This window comes from Dromiciops gliroides, chromosome 5 (assembly GCF_019393635.1).
Source record: "Dromiciops gliroides isolate mDroGli1 chromosome 5, mDroGli1.pri, whole genome shotgun sequence".
NCBI classification, from domain to species: Eukaryota; Metazoa; Chordata; class Mammalia; order Microbiotheria; family Microbiotheriidae; genus Dromiciops; species Dromiciops gliroides.
In genome coordinates this window covers 293,966,605-293,987,687 of record NC_057865.1, presented here as the reverse complement: position 1 = coordinate 293,987,687, position 21,083 = coordinate 293,966,605, and the positions used below count along the sequence as shown (strand labels likewise).

The 21,083-nt window shown below is 45.4% G+C and overlaps 1 protein-coding gene across 10 annotated transcripts in view; it reads left to right on the top strand.

Moving 5' to 3' along the window:
* The window catches only part of PACSIN2 (protein kinase C and casein kinase substrate in neurons 2), a 142,510-nt gene that overhangs the window by 36,020 nt on the left and 85,407 nt on the right, over positions 1 to 21,083 (top strand). The window lies entirely within an intron of this gene.

Here is a 21,083-nt window from a genome sequence, read left to right as displayed (position 1 = left end):
TTTACAAAGGTATGTGTTTCTTGTAGTGACCCCAGACTTCTCCCTGAAACAGAGGCCCATCTTAGCCCCCAGACTTGTGCAGTGATGCTGGACAGCTGAGGCCTGGTAAACTGCAGTCCTGAAGCCCTAAAGTTGGGGATCACTTGGTAGTGAGAGGTGCATTGTGGTAGAGGTGAGCAGAAAAAACTGCCCAGTCATGTTGTGTTCTCCATTGGTGTCACATCCCAGGATGTCAGGAGACTGTGGGGAAGTCCCCAGCACAGTGGGGGACCTGTGGCAGCAGACACAGATGGAAGGTTGGCAGACTTGAGAGTGTTGCAACTGGTGTCATCGGAGGAACTAGCCATGTTGAGGAGGTCATAGACCCACTAGAGTAGGGCAGAGCATCTCTGAGGGATGTTTGTTTTATAAAGAGCACAGTTTTTGTGACCGTAAGCATTTGGGCATCATTGGCAGCACCCTTCAGTTTCCCCAGTGCCATCCAGCCTACGCTCAGTCCTGGGCCTGGCTCAGGGTCCATCTGCGGCCCCCTTTCTGGACATGAGTGATGTATCGGCTCACTGGGCTCCCACTTGAGCTGTGTGTCATGGGTACCCAATTCCGGGCTGAGCTCATGGGCTGAGCCAATTTGAGCTTTTCATCCCTTGTGTTTTACCAGGGTGACCAGTAAAAACAATCTCCCTCGTAGCTGTGGCCCTCCAGAGGTTTTGTACTGTGTCAGTTCTGGATGCCCTTATTCCATTATTACTTGTTAGTAGCACTTGGAGAAGCCTCTGCCCATAGGAATTCTCTCTCTTTGGACGTAGGCCCAAACATCCCCCATCAGTGCCAGTGTTTACAGTCCCAGGACTCCTGGCTGTGTTTCATGTTTGATTCCATAGGAGAGAAAGTAGTTGTGAAGGTTCTTCTCCCACCAAGGGCCCTCCAGGCCCACGTTAGACATCTCTAGGATTGGCTGATACGGCTACATGTCATTTGTTTTGTGCTAGATTCCCAGAGCCATATTTAACCTCAAAGTAGAACCAATTTTAGAACAGTTTGAAAAGAAAACAAAACCAGCACGCTTTTAAAAAATCTTAGACTCCTTTTGGGCAGATGCTTAATTGATAAGAATTTGGAAGTTTTGACATGGTACTCTTGACTTTGTGCTCTGGCATCAAGAACAGAGCATTGGCTGGGGGGCCCAGGGTACTCAGGGCAGTCTTTGTGTCCTGTTCCTGGTGGACTCACCACCTCTGGGACCAAGCGACTCTTAAGCCTACTTTGAACCTCAGTTTCCTTAACTGTACCATGGGGATTGCATTCATTTGTGCCACTTACTTCATGGTCTTGATCTAGTCATTGTAAATGAGTGGTCTTAACCTTGTAAATTAGAAAGCGCTAGGTAATTGGAATGTATGTGGACCATTCCATAAGCTCCATTTGTTGAGAATTACAACGAATCTATTTTGCTTTCAGTATTGATACTGTTACGGCTGGTAATCACTATTTGAGGTAACGAAATAGGAATTGGAAGTACCTTCTCCTACAGACTATGAGGAAACGGATAAAAGGCAGACTGATGCTACCCCGTCACCTCAGACAGGCGACTTGACTTGCTTGGCCTCTTTCCTCATCTGTAAAATGAGGGGGTTGGACTAGATGATCCCCAGGGTCCCTTCTAGCCTTAAATCCATGATCAGACACATAATTAGCATAATTTTGAGTAGATTATTGTTTTGTAATATAGTATAATCATATCATAATATTAAATGTTAACTGTAAAAGTTGTACCTGGGTACATGGTTTGTTTGGGTTTTTTTGGTGAGGCAATTGAGGTTAAGTGACTTGCCCAGGGTCACATGGCTAGTAAGTGTCAAGTGTCTGAGGCTGGATTTGAACTCAGGTCCTCCTGAATCCAGGGCCGGTGCTCTATCCGCTGTGCCACCTAGCTGCCCCATGGGTACATGTTTTTAATAATTATTGATAATTTTGTTTTAATACCATCTTCATTTACCAATATGTCAAATGAGATATTTGTAAAGTGCTTACACAGTGCCTAGTGCATAATTGGCATTTAATAAATCAGTCCTTCCCTCCCTCCCTCCCTTCCTTCTTTCCTTCCTTCCTCCCTCCCTCAATGAATGAATGAATGAGTGAATGAAAAAAGATAAGGAGAAAAGACCTGATCAGCAAAATGATCAAGCCCATAAATGAAGCCCACCATTCTATACGGTACGTCTCCTTCTCTCCCCCCCCCCCCCACTTCCACAGGAGCAGGAGAGGTGAATTCATGAACATGTAGCTTACTTGACAAGGCATCTGGGAGGGGGGTGTTAGCTACATACTTTTCTCCCCAGTCTGTGATTTTTAATTAGGAGTTCTTGTACTTGTGCGTGTCACTGAATATTAGCATCTGACCGAGGACCAACATAATACAGCTTCAGTTTCACTTCTGCTGGAAGACAAATGCTCTTAACAGAAGGTTTACCACAGAAGAAACCCCCACTGTGGGACATTTGTCTCTTGAGCATCCAGTTCACCTGTCCAGCCTGGAGAGTTGTTTCAGGTTGTTGCTGTTTTCCTGCAAATTGTGCCCGTGGAATTCTAGTGTGCTGAGAAGGGGACTCTGGGTGGAATAAATGAATTCAGAGTCTGAACCCCAGCCTGGGGGCGGCTATCTCCCAGTGAACTGTGGGTTCATCATTGGCCAGATAGGCTCACAGCTGAGGAAAGTGCTTTGGAAACCATACATTTTTAGAGAAGCCGGGGTGGAGATGCCATTGCATATGGCACTGGAGGAAAGGGTTTTTACTGATACAATTTTTTGGTTTTGTTTTGTTTTTGCAGGGCAATGGGGGTTAAGTGACTTGCCCGGGTGGTTGTTGGTTGGATTCTTTCAAAGAGGAGGAAAGGTTTCACACACAGATGATCTGCTGACCTATTTAAAATGGCTGGTTTTAAGAAATGGCCATAATGACACCTAAGCTAAGGGTAGGGTGACTTCAACGCCTGTGTCTTATTGCTCAGAAGCTAACCTTTAAAGGCTTTGGAGATCCATCTGGTGACAGACTTGGGGCCAACAATGCCGGCCTTTCTCTGCCAAAGCCTTTTTTGTGAAAGCTCCAAGTTCCGTTTGGGTTTTGTGCTAAAATCGGTTGGAGGTGAAATCCAAGATTGTACTTTATCTTGATCCCCTTTCCCCAGAATAAGAAGCATTCCTTCTCCTGGCTGAGCAGGTTCCTAGGAAAATGCCTGGGAACTGGGGGGGGGAGGGTAGGAAGGAGGCCCATACCAGGAATACTAACTTAATCCAATTCGTTTATGCATGGCTCTTTTAGACTTTGAGCTTTCCATATGTTATTTCATTTAACAAACTTTATTTGCTTCCTGCAAGTGAGTACTATGTGAACTACTGTCTCAAATATCTCAAAAAGAAATTCATTTTAGCGAATTTAAATGATCCCCAGGACATGGGAAAAGTCCTAAGGCTGTCTACGGTACGTTTTTGTGAGTTGGTTTATATACAAGATTTTTAGATGTTTGAGAGAAAAATCCCATGGGATTTGGGGGGGGGTAGAGGTTACTCTTTCCTCTCTCTTGGTTTCTGTGAAAATACCTGAGAACTTTTCTACTCCAAGGTTATAAGTATTTGAATATGGCTCCTCTCTGAGGATCCAGTTTCTTCCTGGTGAGTGCAAGGAGTGAGTTAACCTCGAGCAGTTTCTTCGTTTTGTGAACCTGGTCTCTTGGATGTTGAGTGCTACAGCGTAGGGGATTGACCTTCTCTGAGGCGACAAGGATGTTGGCAGCCAATAGGAAATGATGAAATATACTGTGAGAAAATTCTGCTTGTGAAAGCGAGGAAGACGGACCTTTTGGCTGGGCTGGGAAGACAGGTACTGACTCTTCTTGCCAAAGTTCTTTAGTAGGCTGTCTGGCAGAAGACAGTGTGAGTGAGGGGTGCTCTAGGGAGGGGTCTTTCTGCAAGCTGTATCTTTGCTGATTTTTCAAATAAACCCAAGTGATTAATTTAAGGGAAATTCTATCTTCTAAGTCATCTAGGTTTTAAGCTGCTTAAAGGAAGTCTGTGGGTTGGTTTAATAGTCCCTGAATGAGGTTTAATATTTGAACAGAAATACTTGAAGCAAACATTGGAAGAGGAGGGGAATTTTGTTTTCTTTGCAAATAGGCTTTTGCATAAATCAGTGAATAAGGACTACGCTGTTATCTTGTCTCTTGTTTTAGAACATTTTATGTGTTCTTTGTCTGGAAAAATAAATAGAAGGATTTTGTTGGAGTGTTTTTTAAAGTAACTTTGCAGAGTTGTAGTTGAATTTCTGTGGTTCTCAGGGAGCTGAGTTAAGCCTGAGCTGAGACTCCCTTAAGTAGAGATGTGTGCCTAGGTGCAGGTCACATGCCACTGGTTGGTTGGATGCAACCTGCCTCTTGTACTTAATGGTGCTTACCTGGAAAGATGAGCCCACAAGCCTGCAGGAGGCCTCGTCTGCTGTCTCATGACTCTTTGCTAGAGGACCCTGACATACTGGGCTTGTTCTCATTCAGCTTAGGGCTTTCTTCTCCTCCCCTTCAGTCCTTTGTGCCTTCTTGCTTCGCCTTGTCTCCCGCCTTGCTTTACCCTGTTCCTTTCCTCCCTCTTTGGAGAGGTAACTCTTCTGGCCTAGCTAAACCCCAGTGTTGCTGTCAGCCCATGCCTACCCTGAGGAATGGCAGACAGATGGTGCACATCAACTTTCTGTCTGAATTTGTTACCAGATTGAAGAGGATGCACCCAGACTGCTTTGGTGACTCAGTCTCAACACCTTAACTGGCTTCTTGCGTTGGACCAGAATGGGACCATTATCATCCTTTCTTCTTGATTCTTCATTCCATCATGCAATAACTGCCAGGCAGTGTTTAGGTGGCCACCCTTTACATATAAGGTATTTTATTTTTTCCGTTACATGTAAAGATAGTTCTCAACTTTTGTTTATACAAGCTTTACAATTTCAGATTTTTCTCCCTCCCCCCTCCCCTAGACAGCAGGCAATCTGATATAGGATATATCTATATACATAGACATATAGATATATATATATTTTTTACATATAAGGTATTTTATTTTTTCCGTTACATGTAAAGATAGTTCTCAACTTTTGTTTGGTGGCCACCCTTTAAATCTGATTTCTGCAGTTGCCCTTTGACTTGACTATTGCACATTGTGCGTTTTGTTCATTTAGGAGCTTCTCTTGGAGAAAACATGGCGGCATGAATAGTGTGGGGCAGTACAGCTTGTGCTATGAAGAAATGTGGGTTTTGTTGATGGTTTTTGTTTTTCCTTGATCAAAGCAGATTTGGGGCCTTCCTGGAATCTAATGTTGCGTAGGAGTGAGAACAGAGCACTAGGAAGCTAGGAAACCCATATCTTCTCCTTGACTATGCTACTGATGGTTGAGTCCTCTGTGGAGCTGAGGGATGGCATTCACTGCTCTGGGCCTACATTTTCTCCTTTGTGGACCAGATAATCTCTTCCCAAATTCCCTGAATATTACCCATGTTCTCTTCTTGGTAATCTCAAGGCCTTTCTGTACACTTTAAAGGGGCCTTCTGTGTTCATTAACATAGAAATGACTGCTCCTTTGCACCACGTGCTTTCCTCTCTTGTGGTTTCAGCCTCAGATTATTTTGGTATGTCCATCCGGCTGGTGTGATGGCAAGCAATATCATAGCATTTCGGAGCTGAGATAGACCTTTTTTTTAATCAGTGAAGGAATTTAGATGCAAATAGGTTGGGTGAATTAGCCAGAATTCTGTTGTTCCTTTGGAGTAGTCATCCTCATCAGTGAGTTCTGATGCCTCACTGCTAACTTGTGGAGAAGTTGGAAGGATACTCTAGATGAAACATCGTCCTTGACCTTTCTCTAGGTCCTGAAGGTTTTGGACGCATCTTTTTTTTCCCCCAAAATATATGTAAAAAACCAAAATTTTAACATCAATTTTTAAAAAACTTTGTGTTCCAACTTCTCTTCATTCCCACCCCCCATCCACAAGAACTCAAGCAATTCAAACTAAGTTATACATGAGTAGTCATGGAAAAATTCCCATATTAGCTAGTTGTGAGAGAAAACAGTCAAAAAACCCAAAACTTCAGATTAAGGAATTGTCAAAGAGGAAATGAAAAAAAATTTTTTTAATGTGTTTCCATCTGTTTTCAGATACTATTAGTTCTTTCTCTGCAGATGGGCTGCAATCTTCATAAGTCTTTCAGGGTTATATTGGATCATTGCCTTGCTGAAAATAACCACATGCTTCTCAGCAGATCATCCCCCACTATTGCTGTTATTTTGTACACAGTACATTTCTCTCTGCCCCAGTTCATGTAGGTCTTTCCAGGTTTTTCTGATAGTATCCTGTTCATCATAACCTGTACATAGTACCTTAAGCTTGACAGAGAATTTTCTTCATAAAAGCCCAGCAAAGTAGGTACCATACGTTTTGCCATTATAATCAATCACCATAACTATTTCCCTCCATCCCACTCCCTTCCCATGACATTTACTCTATCTTCTTTTTACCTATTCCTCCTCAGAGGTGTTTTACTTCTGACTATCCTCTCCCTCGCTCTGCACTCCCTTTTTTCACCTTTCCTTCCTTATCCTCTTCCCCTCCTATTTTCCTGCAGGGTTAAATAGATTGTTCCTCCCCATTGGGTATGAAAGCTATTCCCTCCATGAGCCAACTCCAATGAGATCAGGGTCCCTGAGCTAATTCTGTGTTCTAAATTTTTCTTCTTCCCTCCCTCCTCAACCCTCCCTATGAGATCAAGCAATTCAATATGTCATACTGGTGCAGTAATGCAGAACATCTTCATCTTCCTTGAAAGTGTTTTGCTTTTTACTGCTCTCTTCCCGAATCTGCCCTTCCCTCCTTCCCTTCTTTCCCTCCCTCTTTTCTCCCTCCCCCCCCAGGGTAAAAATATATTACTATACCTACTTGAGTATGTATGTTAGTCCTTCTTTGAGCCAATTCTGATGATATTAAGGTTCACTCACTCCCCAACTCCTTCTCCCTCTTCTACTCTCCTCCATAAGCTTTCTTCTTGTTTCCTTCATGTGAACTACCTCTCCCCAGACCATCTCTCCCCTTCTCCCTCCCCCAGTTTATTCCTCCTACACCTCAACCCTATTTTAATGACGTCATCATGGATTAGTTAGGTGGCACAGTGGACAAAGCACCAGCCCTGGACCCAGGAGGCCCCAATGGGTACGTGATTTTTGGTTGAAGTCCCAGTTCCTTTGCCCTCTGGAATATCATATTCCATGCCCTTCGGTCCTTAAATGTAGAAGCTGCTAGATCTTGCTTTATCCTTTTTGGAGCTCCACAGTATTTGAATTCCTTTTTTCTAGCTGCTTGTAGTATTTTCTCCTTGACCTGGGAGTTCTGGAATTTGGCTATAATATTCCTGGAGGTTTTCCTTTTGGGATCTCTTTCAGGAGGTGATTGGTGGATTATTTCAATTTCTATTTTAGCTTCTGCTTCTAGAATATCAGGGCAATTTTCCCTCACAGTCTCTTGGAGGATGGTGTCTAAGCTTTTCTTTTGGTCATGGTTTTCGGGTAGTCCAATGATTTTCAAATTATCTCTCCTAGATTTCTTTTCTTTTTTTGTTTTTTTTTTGTTTTGTGGGGCAATGGGGGTTTGAACTCAGATACTCCTGAATCCAGGGCTGGTGCTTTATCTACTGCGTTACCTAGCCGCCCCCCTAGATTTATTTTCTAAGTCAGCTGTTTTTCCAAGGAGATATTTCACATTACCCTCTATTTTTTCATTCAATTGGATTTGCTTTACTGTGTCTTGGTTTCTCATAAGGTCACTAGCTTCCATTTGTTCAATCCTAATTCTTAGACAGTTATTTTTATCAGACAGTTTTTTAATCTCCTTTTCCATTTGGCTTTTCAAACTGTTGACTTTTTTCTCATGACTCTCCTGCCTCGTTCTCATTTCCCTTTCCATTCTTTCCTCCTTTTCTCTACGTCTTCTTTCTATTTCTCCTACTTTCTCTTCAAAGTCCCTTTGGAGAGCTTCCATGGCCTGAGACCAGTTCATATTTTTCTTGGAAGCTTTGGATGTTGGAGCTTTGACCCTGTTATTATCTTCTTCTTCTGAGGATGTATTGTGGTCTACCTTAGCCCCAAAGAAGTTTTTGATGGTCTTCTAATATCTCTGCCTGCTCATCCTGGTTTACTATTTCTTGGCTTTTAACTCCTTCTTAAAGTGTGGCGCTGCTTCCAGGACACACTGTTCAAGCTACAGCGTGGCCTGGGGGATGATTGGGCTTCTTCTCAGCCTGCCTAGCCTTGCTTTCATTTGATTTTAAACTCTCCACTGGGGGGCGGGGCTGCTTCTCGGCTCCACTCCTGTTCTCAGCTTCAGAGGGTCCCAGGTGTTATGGGTTGAGGTGGGGCAGGCTTTAATCTCACCTGGCCTGTTCTCAGGTCCGGAGATAACCTCAGGCCTACTTTACTAAGCAGCCAATCAGCAAAGCTTTTTGTGGTGTGGTTCTCAGCTTCTGATGAGACTGCTCCCCTGCTCCCCTCCCCGACCTGTGTCTCCTGTCACTCAGGATTTCTTCCTGGTTCCCCACTGGGGTGGGACAGTTGAATTCTTCCCCCCAGTCCACTGGTACCCCTGCACTTAACCGAGGCCGCCCTCCCCCCCTCCCCTGCCAGCTGTTCAGTCCGACTGTGCGCTCAGTTCCAGAAGATGCCTGTGCTGCAGCCGATTCAGAGGCACTGGGGCAAATTCCTCTGGCGGGTGTCTGGTGTGTCGCCCCGATTGCAGGGTTAGGCTTTATTCATGGCCCAGCATGGCCCCCTGAAATCTATCTATAGCTGGAGAAAACTCTCAGCCCATATTTTTTGTGTGTTTTTCTGCCCCAAGGGTTCCTTTATTGCTATTTTTGGGGTGATTGTATCAGGAGCCCTGTGGGTTTAATGTCTTTCCTCCGCCATCTTGGTTCCACCCCCCTCAGACACATCTTTTAAGGGTGGAAGGAAGGATGAATTCCCGGAGCTGGGAAAGGAAATTTCAGAGGTGATTGTTTAATGCTAGGAAAGGACCCACTTTAGGAACCTGCTCCCTTTGGCTCTGCTCCAACCAGGAGAGGTCTTTAAAGCCCTAACATAGGGGAAATAAACACTACCTGACCTGACCAGGACACTTTGCTGGCCCTCACCTCCTGTCTTCCAGGGGCCTCAGAGGCGGCATCAGGAATGCCCTGAGGGCTCCCCTGGTCTTTCTGCTTCTTGCAGGGCAGAGAGGATGGGATATTTTCTTAGATGCTGTTTGCAAGTGTTGGCATTTCCGCTGGAGCCATTGCCCAAGACCACCCACTGCAGTTAAAAGACCAAGAAGCTCCGGAGCTGGAAGGGATCCCATTGGAGGCCATTGAGTCTAACCCCATCCTTTTACAAATGAGGGAAATGAGGCCCAGGGAGGTGCCACCCATAGAGGGCATCAGAGGTGGCATTTGAGCCCAGGCCCACTGACCTCAGAGCCACTGGCCTTTGTTCAGCTCCTCCTTCTGGTACTCAGTGGCCAGGGGACCACGGCTGGGTTGTCAGACCAGGATACAGTTTGCTGGAGCGTCCAACCCGACAGTGCTGGTATTGACTGAGAAAGTTCCTTCTGTGCCTCAAGTGCTGCAGCAATGCCATTGGTTTGCCAGTGAGCATTTTGGAAAATCCAAGGACAGCAGCTACTCCCTTGTAGTATGAGAAGGGGTTGGGGATGTGAGCCTTCCACGATGAAGTGAAGAAATTCATTCCTTGGGGGAAGGGATGGCCAGAGTCCTGGCCTGGGGATTTACCGTCTGACTCAGGGCAAGTCACTTCACCTCTGCCTGCCTCAGTTTCCTCAGCTGTAAAATAGGGTTAATAAGAGGAATGGGGTTAGTGTTTCAAGGAATACATGAGATCAGACGTGCAAAGTAGTATTTGAATAGTAACTATAATGTTACTATGCTGAGAGGACTGCGATGAACAAGAATAGTTGGGGGTCATCTTGCCAAGGCATCTTGGGATATCATTCTTCACCACTGACAAGCTGCTTTTCATTGCTAGTCCCAGCATCCGGACCCCTCCTATAGAGGAGACCTCGCTTCTCTCTTTGGGTACTGGGGGGAGAGCACTGGATTGGGAATCAATGCCTCGAATTCAAATTCAGCCTCAGGCTCTTGTTAGTTTTATGACATTGGGTGAATCACTTGACTTCTTGGGCGTTGGCTTCCAAGGGCCCTTCTAGCTCCAAATTAGTGACCTTGTGATCATCAGACTTGAAGCCAGGTCTCTTGACCAGAGTCAGCATTCTTTCTGCCTCTAAAAGAATTGACAGGTTTGACTGAAGTGGTTGCAGAATCAGCATCGAGTAGAAAGAAGGACACTGGCCGTGACATCTGGTGCAGCCTTACCCTTTAGGGCTTGACCCAACTCTGACCATTCCTAGCAAGAGGACCTAGCTATGTATGGGAAGAAACAAGCATTGGGTAAGTACCTACTATGTGCCAGGGGCTGTGTTAAGCATGTGTTTGGTCCTTACAATGGTCCTGGAAGAGAGGTGCTATGCTTACCACCCATTTTATAGCTGAGGAAATTGAGGCTGACATAGGTTAAGTGGCTTGCCCAGTGAGGGAGGCAGCTTTGAACTCAGATCTTTGGACTCCAGGTCTAGTGCTCTCTCCAGTGTCTAAAATGCTTAACCTCTCTGACCTTCCACTTTCTCTTCTTTAAATGGGGGGTGGAGTGTGTTAATAATAATATAGGTGCTACCTGCTGGCTAGGACTGTTGAGAAAGAAATACTTTGGATGCTGCAAATTGGTGTGTTGAGGTGCTTTGGTCAGTTGGTTGAGTTTTGCTTGCAAAATCCCAAGTTATTTTGAATACACTTTTTATTTCTTTTTTTAATATCCATTACCCTTCCCTTTTGAGAAAATCATCCCATGTAACAAACAGCCTTCTTTGAAGACAGAAGGGGGGTAAATAAAAAGAGGAGGGGAAAAAATCAACAGAAGTCGGTGTGTCAAGTCTGGCGATGGTGGGTGGTGATGGTGATTTTTGGTTCTGCCAGGGACTGGAGGAGGTGATCTTGCAGCGTCTCCTCTGGCTGACTGTGGGAGGAAGACCCAAGAGACGGCCTTCAGGTGGCAAGTACCTGGGCCTCCCTATGGCCATGTTGGGGCGGGGCCCTTGCTTCCTCTAGGCTTTGGATTGTGGTGCATCTGTGATGGTCAGACACAGAGTCTCTGAGCTCATCACCCGCTGTGGTTCAGCCTGGCAGTGAGACTCCACTCTGAACTTAGCTCAGCCAGACCTTGGTCAGGAGCAGACATGGGGAATTAATGCTCCCTTTTCTGATGAAAACCAGGGACACTAACGCAATTCATTTTCTAAAAATTTTCTTTTTATTATGAACTAAACAAATGTGAACACAGCTGTGTACAAAGAAGACTCTGAAATTGTGAGTCTCTTCAGTGCAGCTTGGTTATTTTAAAATAAGGAGCGTTCTGAAAGTCTTCTTGCAGTTTGAAGCTATGAATAAGGCAATTAAACAAACTTTAGACTAGACTTTGGGGCCCCCTGTGTGTCTGATTTCACATGGTAGTTCCAACACTCCCTTCTGAACTTCCTTCCATTCTTGTCTGTATATTGTAAAAATGTTTCATTGATGTCTTCACTTTGGTGCATAAATTTACTCCCTTTCCAGGCTCCCCACACCCTCAGTAAGGGCCTTCCTTTGTGACAAAGTAGTACAAACCAGCAGAACAAATTCCCACGTTGTCTGTGATGGGAAAAGACATTTCATTGTGCACCTAAATTTCTCTCCTCGTTTCTCTGTGCAGAAATGGGGAGAGAGCACCCTTCATCATCATCTTTCTGAAGTATTGACCAATTATGGCAGCAGTCAGAATATCCCTTCAGTTTATACCAGTCAGCATAGAAATTAATCTCCTGCGTCTGTTCACTTCACTCAGTATCACTTCATATAACAGGGAGGGCTTCCCAGGTTTACCCTAACTTATTGCAGCAAACATTGGGTGCCTACTTTATTCAGAGCACTGGGTTGGTGTTGAGGTTGATCCAAAGTCAAGAGAGGCAATTCTCAAGTTCCATTTGTGTGGACCTTCAGGAAATCTGTGGATTTCTAACTATTGGCCTTTGTTTGAGTGGCTCTGATGGCCTGCCACGGCTTGAACATCGATTCTAGGTCTGGCATCATGCATGGCCTCTTCTGCAGTAGAGTCTTTGAGTGAGGCAGTGAAGCCTTGATTTTTGTACAGAAAGGTATACTTGACAAAATGTGTTAGTGATGCAGGAAGAGGCACCAGCATAGAAGCCAGCACTGGATTCTGAGGTCTCAACTTCTGGTATCTTGAGTAGGAAAGCAAAGTGGTTCCTCTGCCTAGATTTTTTTTTTTCTTTTGCAGAGCAGTGAGGGTTAAGTGACTTGCCCTGGGTCATACAACTAGTAAGTGTCAAGTGTCTGAGACTGGATTTGAACTCAGGTCCTTCTGAATCCAGGGCCAGTGCTCTATCCACTGCACCACTTAGCTGCCCTATCCGCCTAGATTTTTAATCTTTGGGGACAAGAGTTTGTAAATTTCCACTTGGTCACTAGAGAAAGGGGGAAAAAAAAAAGAAACACAGAATTGGCTGATAAGCAAATATTTGTTATCTCCCTCTCTTTGGGGATTCAGCAAATCATGCCTAACCTTTATAGCCACTTGTCTATTTGTTATTGCAGGAAGAATTTATGCAGCAAAATAAGGGTGTCCACAGTGGTACCAAAGAGAAGTTGTAGAAGGGAAAACTATACATTTCATGGCAAAATGAGCGCATGCAGTTACTATGTTTGGGTTTGGGTTCGTAGGAATTCACGTATAGCTCTTAGTGCAAACAGGACGGTACAGTAAAGGGAGTGTTGGAGTTGGCATTGGCATGAGGGTTGTGTTCTAGCTTGGCCAATTCGGAAGAGGGTGCCCTTTGCCTTGTTCACTGCACCTCTCATTCTTCTTCAGCACAGTGGGGATGATTCTGACCTGCCAGTCTCAAAGGTTAGATGTGAAGGTCGAATGAAAACCTCTATTTGAAAGTTGCTTATAAGCTTATGTACATGTACTTGTAACATGTTGGCAGGATTGTTTTATTGTTGTTGTTGTTCCTATTGCCACCATAGGAAATATAAAAATAATCGGGTTGAAAAATTGTGACTTAAGTCAAGTCAGCAAGTATTTATCGAGCACCTACTATGTTCCAGGCATCGTGCTAAGTACTGAGGTTCTGGAGAAATGCTCCTCCAAAAAAGCAAACCGAAAACCAGTCCCTGCTCTCAGTCTAAGGGGAGACGGCTTAGACGGAGAGATGGCGAGTTCAGCCTTGGCCATGTTCATTTGGAAATGTAACATGGGACATCGGGTCTGAGATGTCCAGTGGGCAGTTAAAGATGAGAGGCTGGAGGTTAGGAGAAAGACTAGGTTTGGATTTAAGGAGAAACTGCAAATTATCCAAGATCTCTCTCTCTTTTTTTTTTTTTTGGCAGGGCAATGAGGGTTAAATGACTTGCCCAGGGTCACACAGCTAGTAAGTGTCAAGTGTCTGAGACTGGATTTGAACTCAGGTCCTCCCGAACCCAGGGCCAGTACTTTATCCACTGCACCACCTAGCTGCTCCCCAAGATCTCTACCTATAAAAATGCCTGTGTGCACTGTTGGTAACCAATAAGTATTTATCTATTTATCTATTCATCTACCCATTTATTTATCTATCTATCTGTCTATCTACCTATCTATCCATCCATCCATCCATTCATTTATTTATTTTGCGGGACAATGAGGGTTAAGTGACTTGGCCAGGGTCACATAGCTAGTAAGTGTCAAGTGTCTGAGGCCAGATTTGAACTCAGGTCCTCCTGAATGCAGGGCCAGTGCTTTATCCACTGTGCCACCTAGCTGCCCTAATAAGCATTTATTAGAGGCTTCCTAAAAGTACTACTGGGCTGAATTCTGGGGATACCAAGCCCCGCCCAGAAGCCCTGCCCTGTGTATGGAAATGTTCATATTTGTTGATGTTTAACTAAATGCATAATAAACAATGTTTTTTTAAAAACCTCAATTAGCAATTAAGGAAACCTTCCCCAAAAGATCAGGGCAGGCTTGCTTGGGTAGACAGACAGGACCACTGAAGGGAACTCTGGTGGTGCTTCTCTGCTCTAATCTGTATTAGGCAGGAGCCAGATGGAGCTGTAGGGACCTGACAGCGGCACACGGCTTCCGTTGGCTTCTCCAGCCCAGCCTGGCACCAAGTGTCTGACTTGTTGGTGCGCTCCTGCAAGGTTGCAATAATATCTAAACCATCGCTGGCCAGAGGAGGAGTTACCTCTCTGCCCCTGCTGGGTCATCTGGGTTGGGAGGGTGGGGGCTGGGACCTTTCAGAGACTCCATTCATGACATGCATTCTGTGGGAAGCATCCTGACCTTGTATGTGGCGAGGGCAGTGGAGGCTGTGATGGAAGTGTGTGTGTGTTGGGGGGGGGTGGCATACTTTTCTTTCTTTCTTTCTTTCTTTCTTTCTTTCTTTCTTTCTTTCTTTCTTTCTTTCTTTCTTTCTTTCTTTCTTTCTTTCTTTCTTTCTTTCTTTCGTGAGGCAGTTGAGGTTAAGTGACTTGCCCAAGGTCACACAGCTAGTAAGTGTTAAGTGTCTGAGGTCAGATTTGAACTCAGGTACTCCTGACTCCAGGGCTGGTTCTCTATCCACTGCGCCACCTAGCTGCCCCTGGTGGCATACTTTTGGATCTCTTTCCGTCAAGGGGAGTTTTATTTCTCTTTCTAAAATTGGGGAGAAAAGGTGAGTTTTCAGGAGCTGATCTCAATGAAGTGAAGGAGGGATCTCAGGCTGCGTGTTCCTTGTAAAAGCAAAGAAGGCTGTGCCAAACACTCCAGGGCCCAAGCTGATGGGATCATGAGGGAGAGGTTGGGCTAAGATTTGTTCTTCACGTTTTATACCTCTTATAAAAAGGAAGTGAGGTGTTTTGGGGAGGCCGAGTCAAGGACTCTGAAGTCCAGTCTTTGGATCTGGTATTATAGGGTGGGACCTCAGGGAGCTGGGAGGAGAAACAGTAATGACATTTGCTGACATCGATTGTGAGCTCTGGCAGGTGTCAGAGGTTCCCGTATCCTGGGAAATTGATTTGTCCTTTTGAAGTCTTAGGTTTAAAGGTCCTTGTGTCGTGTGGAGTGGCTTGGCCTCAAGGATGTCACCACATCGTAGATTTGGAGTTGAAAGGTGCCTTCAAGGTCACCTAGTCCAACTGTCATTTTATAGGTGAAAGAAGATCATTGAAATGACTCCCCTCCAAGGTAGGGGACCCTTGATTGCTTAGACAAAACCACTGGGTCTCTCTCTGTCTCTGTCCTCCCTTCTTCCCTCCCTCCCCTCGCTCTCATTCTCCATCCCCAACCACCGCCACCTCCCATCTCTCTCTCATTAAGGGAAGAATTGCAGTACTTTTTCAAGTGCCTGACATATAAGTGATTAACAAATGATTTTTAAGCGCCTACCTTGTGCCAAGCTCTGGGTATACAAAGAAAGCCAACAGAATCCTCGCTCTCTGGGAGCTCACAGTCTAACGGAGGGGACAACATGCAAACAATGTTGTCTGATGAAGATATAGACAGGGTAAATTGGAGGGAGTCTCAGGGAGGCACCAAGGTTACATGGGCTGGATTCAAACAGAACTTTGTCCTTCCTGAATTTGGCTTTATTTCGGGGTTATTTATTTTGTAATGATCATTTTCTCAATGCAGCTACGTGTGGCTACCAGATCTTGCTGAAGAGTCTTTCCCACATGGATTCCCCGTCTCCAAACTACAGCTCATTCTGCCTTGCACACAGATCTCATCGTATTCCTCTCCTGCTCCCAAACCAGCACTAAGATCCTTCCCCAGTGATGGGCCAGCCTTCTTTTTCAGACTTGTCCTCCTCCCTGGCCTTCCGGGCTGCCTCTACTTGGGCCCAACATGTCGTGCCCGTTCCTGCCTCCTGGGCTTCTTGCTCCTGCTCCTCTTGTACCTGGAATGAGGCTTCCTCCCTCTCTCTGCTGTTGATTGACTTTAGTGCACTAGGCCCCGTCCCTGCTCTGTCCTTCCGGAAGCCTCTCCTGATTTTTCTCCAACCTGTTTTGATTTCCGCCTTCTAGACCCCTCATCTAAACTCACAGCACTCTGTATTTATGCACTTATCACATCCTAACTTGTATTATGGTTACCCGTGTATCTGCCTTATCTCCCTTACGAGATTATAAGCCCTTGTAGGGCTGGTTCACCAGGTGGTATTTGTCTTTGTGCCTCCCCCAAAGAGCCAGCCGGATATATTACACATTCAAAGTTAAGCCCTTAAGTGTTTGTTGCATGAATTTATATGTAAACAGGTGGATTCAGCTGTGGGCAAAGCCACTGAGGGAGCTTCAAAGATGAATTAGACACAATATTTGTGCTGGAGGGATTTGGACTGGAAGAGAAGTGCATGGGGGGATTTCTGAGGGGGGGAAGGTCACTTCTGTTCAGTAAGGGCACACTTACTAAATGCTCAATGAATCCAGTTGGAGGAGACTCTCTCTGTGTTACTGGGGCCTCCAGACTCAGCCAGCAACAGGGAAGCATTTGTTGGAAATGTTTAAATATTTTCAGGCTGTTTCCTCCGGAGCTAGCCAGAAACTGAAAAGCATCGAAAGGCACGAACCCTTTGATTTTGTAGTCTATCCGTTTGTTGAAGCTGCCAGTTTGTTCCTTCCCTGCTGCTTTCCAGCAGGCTCACACATCTTCCCCGTTCTTACAAACCCTTCACTAGACCTACCATCTCCTCAAGCTCCCTTTCTATATCTGTCCTCTCTTTTGCCGCTCAATTCTTGGGAAGAAGCTGTTTACACCTGCTACCTCCACTTCTTTTCTCCTCCTTTCTCAATCCTTTGCAATCTGCCTTCCAGCCCTCATCATTCAACTGAAATGGCTTCTCCAGAGTCCCCATTGGTCTCTTAGATGATCTTTTCTCAGTCGTCGGCCTCCTCTGCCTTTGACACTATTGACCTTTCTCTCTTCCTGGATGGTGTCTCTCTGTTTTTATAGCACGACTAATCTGGGTCTCACCTTCGCCTCCTGGTTCTTACTTATCTTCTCCTTTTTGGACTCGTTGTCCACATCACGCCTCCCAGCTATGGAGGTTCTGTCCTGGGCCTTGTTCCCATCTCCCTCTGTCCCCTCATTGGTTCCCATGGGTTTAAATATTAGCTCTGTGCCCATGACACCTATGGTTTAGGCATCCAATCCCAGACTCTTCCCTACTAGACATTAAGTTCATTATCTTCTCTCTTTTTCGATGAATTCTCTTCTCTTTCAGATTTTCCCATTTTGGTTATAGTCACCATCATTCTCTTCCAGTGGCTCAGAGGCATAGGCCCAGCATAATCCTCAATTGCTCGCTCTCTAGCCATGCCCGCTTCCTCCCCGCCCCAGGTAACCAGCTGCCAGATTTCATTGCCTCAACATGGCCATCATCTCTCCTCCTTACTCACACAGCTGAGGCCTTAGTTCAGGACCCCATCCCCTCTTGCTTTGATGATTGAGTAACAGCCTCCTCATTGGCCACCCTGCCTCCAGTCTCTCACCACTCCAGTCAGCTGTCCACACTGCTGCCAAGAGACTTTTCCTTAAGAGTAGGTCTCACCATGTGACTCTTCTATTTAACCAGTTCCAGTAGCTTCCTGTTGCCTCTAAAATAAAATATTTGCTCCTTTTTTTTTTTTTCTTTTTTGGTGAGGCAGTTTGGGTTAAGTGACTTGCCCAGGGTCACACAGCTAGTAAGTGTCACGTGTCTGACACTGGATTTGAACTCAGGTCCTCCTGAATCCAAGGTCGGTGCTCTAGCCACTGTGCCACCTAGCTGCCCCAAATATTTGCTCCTTTGTCCAGTATTCAGAACCCTGTTGTATCAGAAGATTTCGAAAGTCACACTTAACTCTAGTGTTTTTCTTCTCATTTTTCTTTGTTGGTTTGTTGCCACCTCTTGGAGGTTGGTGAATGATGCCCAAGGGTTCACAGTGGCTGAATTTTCATCTCTCTCTGCCTTGATAACAAGGCCGAGGTTGGACCAAGAAGCATTGGTGGGATAAGATGGCTCCTCCAAGTTGCTGCTGCCCTTCCAGACCCGGCCCCCCCCAACCCCAGCCCCACTTAGCTCAGTTGGCCAATAACCCTCTTTAAGGAAGCAGCTGCCTTCAAGTCAAACAATGGGTTTGAGGAGAGAGGGAGCTTCCATCACTGGACATTCTCCAGCTAACTGACTGATGAGGGAAGGGATCCTTTTGCAAGTGCACTCTGAGATTGACTGAATTAATCCTGGACACAACATCACAGCCTAATCTTGGGGGGTTTTTTGGTTTGTTTTTTGTGGGGCAATGAGGGTTAAGTGACTTGCCCAGGGTCACACAACTAGTCAGTGTCAAGTGTCTGAGGCTGGATTTGACCTCAGGTCCTTCTGAATCCAGGGCTGGTGCCTTATCCACTGCGCCACCTGGCTGCTCCTGATCACAGCCTAATCTGTTTCCTCCTTTGAGCTCCTGCAAACTGTGGGGAAAGGGGAGGCTGTGTCTCCGACCCTTTTGTGCTTCCATTGGGCCTGGTTTATTGCCCCAACTTGTTTTGGGAGCCCTTCTAATCACTTGTACTTTGCCAGCAGATTTCCCCATCACATGCCAGTATGGGGACATTTGTTATTTCAAGAAATGTAGCTTGGTATTATTAACTATTTCCCATTAAATCTACTAGTGTCCTGAGTAGACCCTGGAAATCATTCCTTGCTTTGGTTTATGGTGTCTCCAGTTTGAAAGTTATAAAGTTACCTTTACATGAAATGAGGTGGATTTGATACAATGACTTTGATCAAAACTTGTGGAACTGTTTGTTGTCTAGAGATTGAGGCCTTGGGCTGAAAGAGGCCTTGGCAGTCCCTCTGAGCAGCCATATCAAATTGACAGAAACAGGGCTCACTAGGGTCCCCCAAGGACACGTACTGACTTAGAAAACCACATAGTAACATTATCTATGTTTTGTTGTATTTTCATTTACTTTGCTCACTATTTTCCAGTTACATTTGAATCTTGATCTGGCCTCACTCAGGAGTGTTATGCCCTGGATGGTGGGTGTCTGACTTAGATCCACTCTTTTTTTTATTTTAGCGAGGCAATTGGGGTTAAGTGACTTGCCCAGGGTCACATAGCTAGTAAGTGTTAAGTGTCTGAGGCCAGATTTGAACTCAGGTACTCCTGACTCCAGAGCTGGTGCTCTATCCACTGCGCCACCTAGCTGCCCCTTAGATCCACTCTTAACCACAGCATCCCCTCTTCCAATGCCCTGACAAGCCCCTAGACTACATTCAGAGAATTCCAGGAATAGGGAGCTCCCTGCTGAATGAGCAAGAATTGTGAGCAAGTTATTTAATTACACGGCACCAACATCAGCCTCTCTGGGGCCCTTGATCCAGGTGACATAGTTGTTGGAGTAAGGAAGGTCAGAAAGACCAGCCTTTAAATATGGTCTCAGATACTTCCTAGCTGTGGGACTCTGGGCAAGTCCTTTCACCTCTATTTGCCTTTGTTTTGTAACTGTAAAATGCGGATAATAGAACCTACCTCTTAGGGTCTTTAGGGTCAGCTGAGATATTTGTAAAGTGTTTAGCACAGTTTCTGGCCCACAGGAGGCGCTATGTAAATGCTGCTTCTCTCCCTCCCCCTCTCTCATCAGCACCTGACGGGGCAGCAGGGCACTGTGGGTATTAGGCTGGACTTGGAGTCAGGAAATATCCCACCCATGACAGTAACTGGCTCTTTGACCTTGGGTGAGTCCCATGCTCATCTCTCTATCCTTATGTTTCCTCCTCTGCAAAAAGCAAAGGTTGGGGGACAGCTAGGTGGCGCAGTGGATAAAGCACTGGCCCTGGATTCTGGAGTACCTGAGTTCAAATCCGACCTCAGACACTTGACACTTACTAGCTGTGTGACCCTGGGCAAGTCAATTAACCCTCATTGCCCTGCAAAAAAAAAAAAAAAAAAGCAAAGGTTGGATCTGATGACCTCTGAGGTTACATACAGTCTATGACTCTCTGCATCATTCAGACAGGTTTGTTTTTTCCCCCATGGGACCTCTTGAGGAGGTCTTTTTTTTCTTTTAAATCCCTGTGTTAGAAACGCAGCTAACAACTTGAACAGTGTTTTGCAGCTCAAAGAATCCAAGCAGGCAGCAGAGTGTGATTGAAGGCATCTATTCATCTTCAAAGATGGGCTCTCTTCTGAATGTGCCAGAGAGTACACTGAAGTGAGGTCCCACACTGTCATTTATACCCACCAAGGGTCCCTCTCAACCAATCACATTATAGTTTCCATTTACATACAGCATTACAGAAACAACCAATCACAGCCTATAGTACCAACCACACATATATGGTAACGGTAAAGACCAGTCAGATTGCATCAGTTGACCTATCAGATTGTGGCACTAGGCCTTAACCTTATTCTGGGCAAGAATGTCCCCCTTCCTCACTAGAACAGTGATGTTTTAACATATATAACCATATATAACTTGTCAAGAAACAAAACTTAAGTCGGGGTTTGAACACCAGGGATCACATGGGGATTGCCTCAAGGTGAACTTTTGGGCAACAAAGTTGTGGGGCTTGAAACTAGACTCACTCTCTGTCTTTAAGGCTCTGAGAAGAGTCCAAATACAGTCTTTTCTCTCACCTGTCTCTAGCTAACATGGTTAACCACTTGCTCAGCTGGTCTTGGCCTTTTCCATACATGGGGCAGATGACAGTGTAGCCAGTGCATGCCCATTATTTTAAGAACTCTATGGGGTCCTGTGCCCAGGACTGAATTGGAGGTTGGAGAGGAGACACAAACAGTCTGCTCTAAACAGGAAACGGGACTCCTGGCAGAGGACGCCAACAGAGTCCCTTTGTCTGCTCAGAAACCCTGCTAATGGAATGAGCAGTGAAAAGTGTGG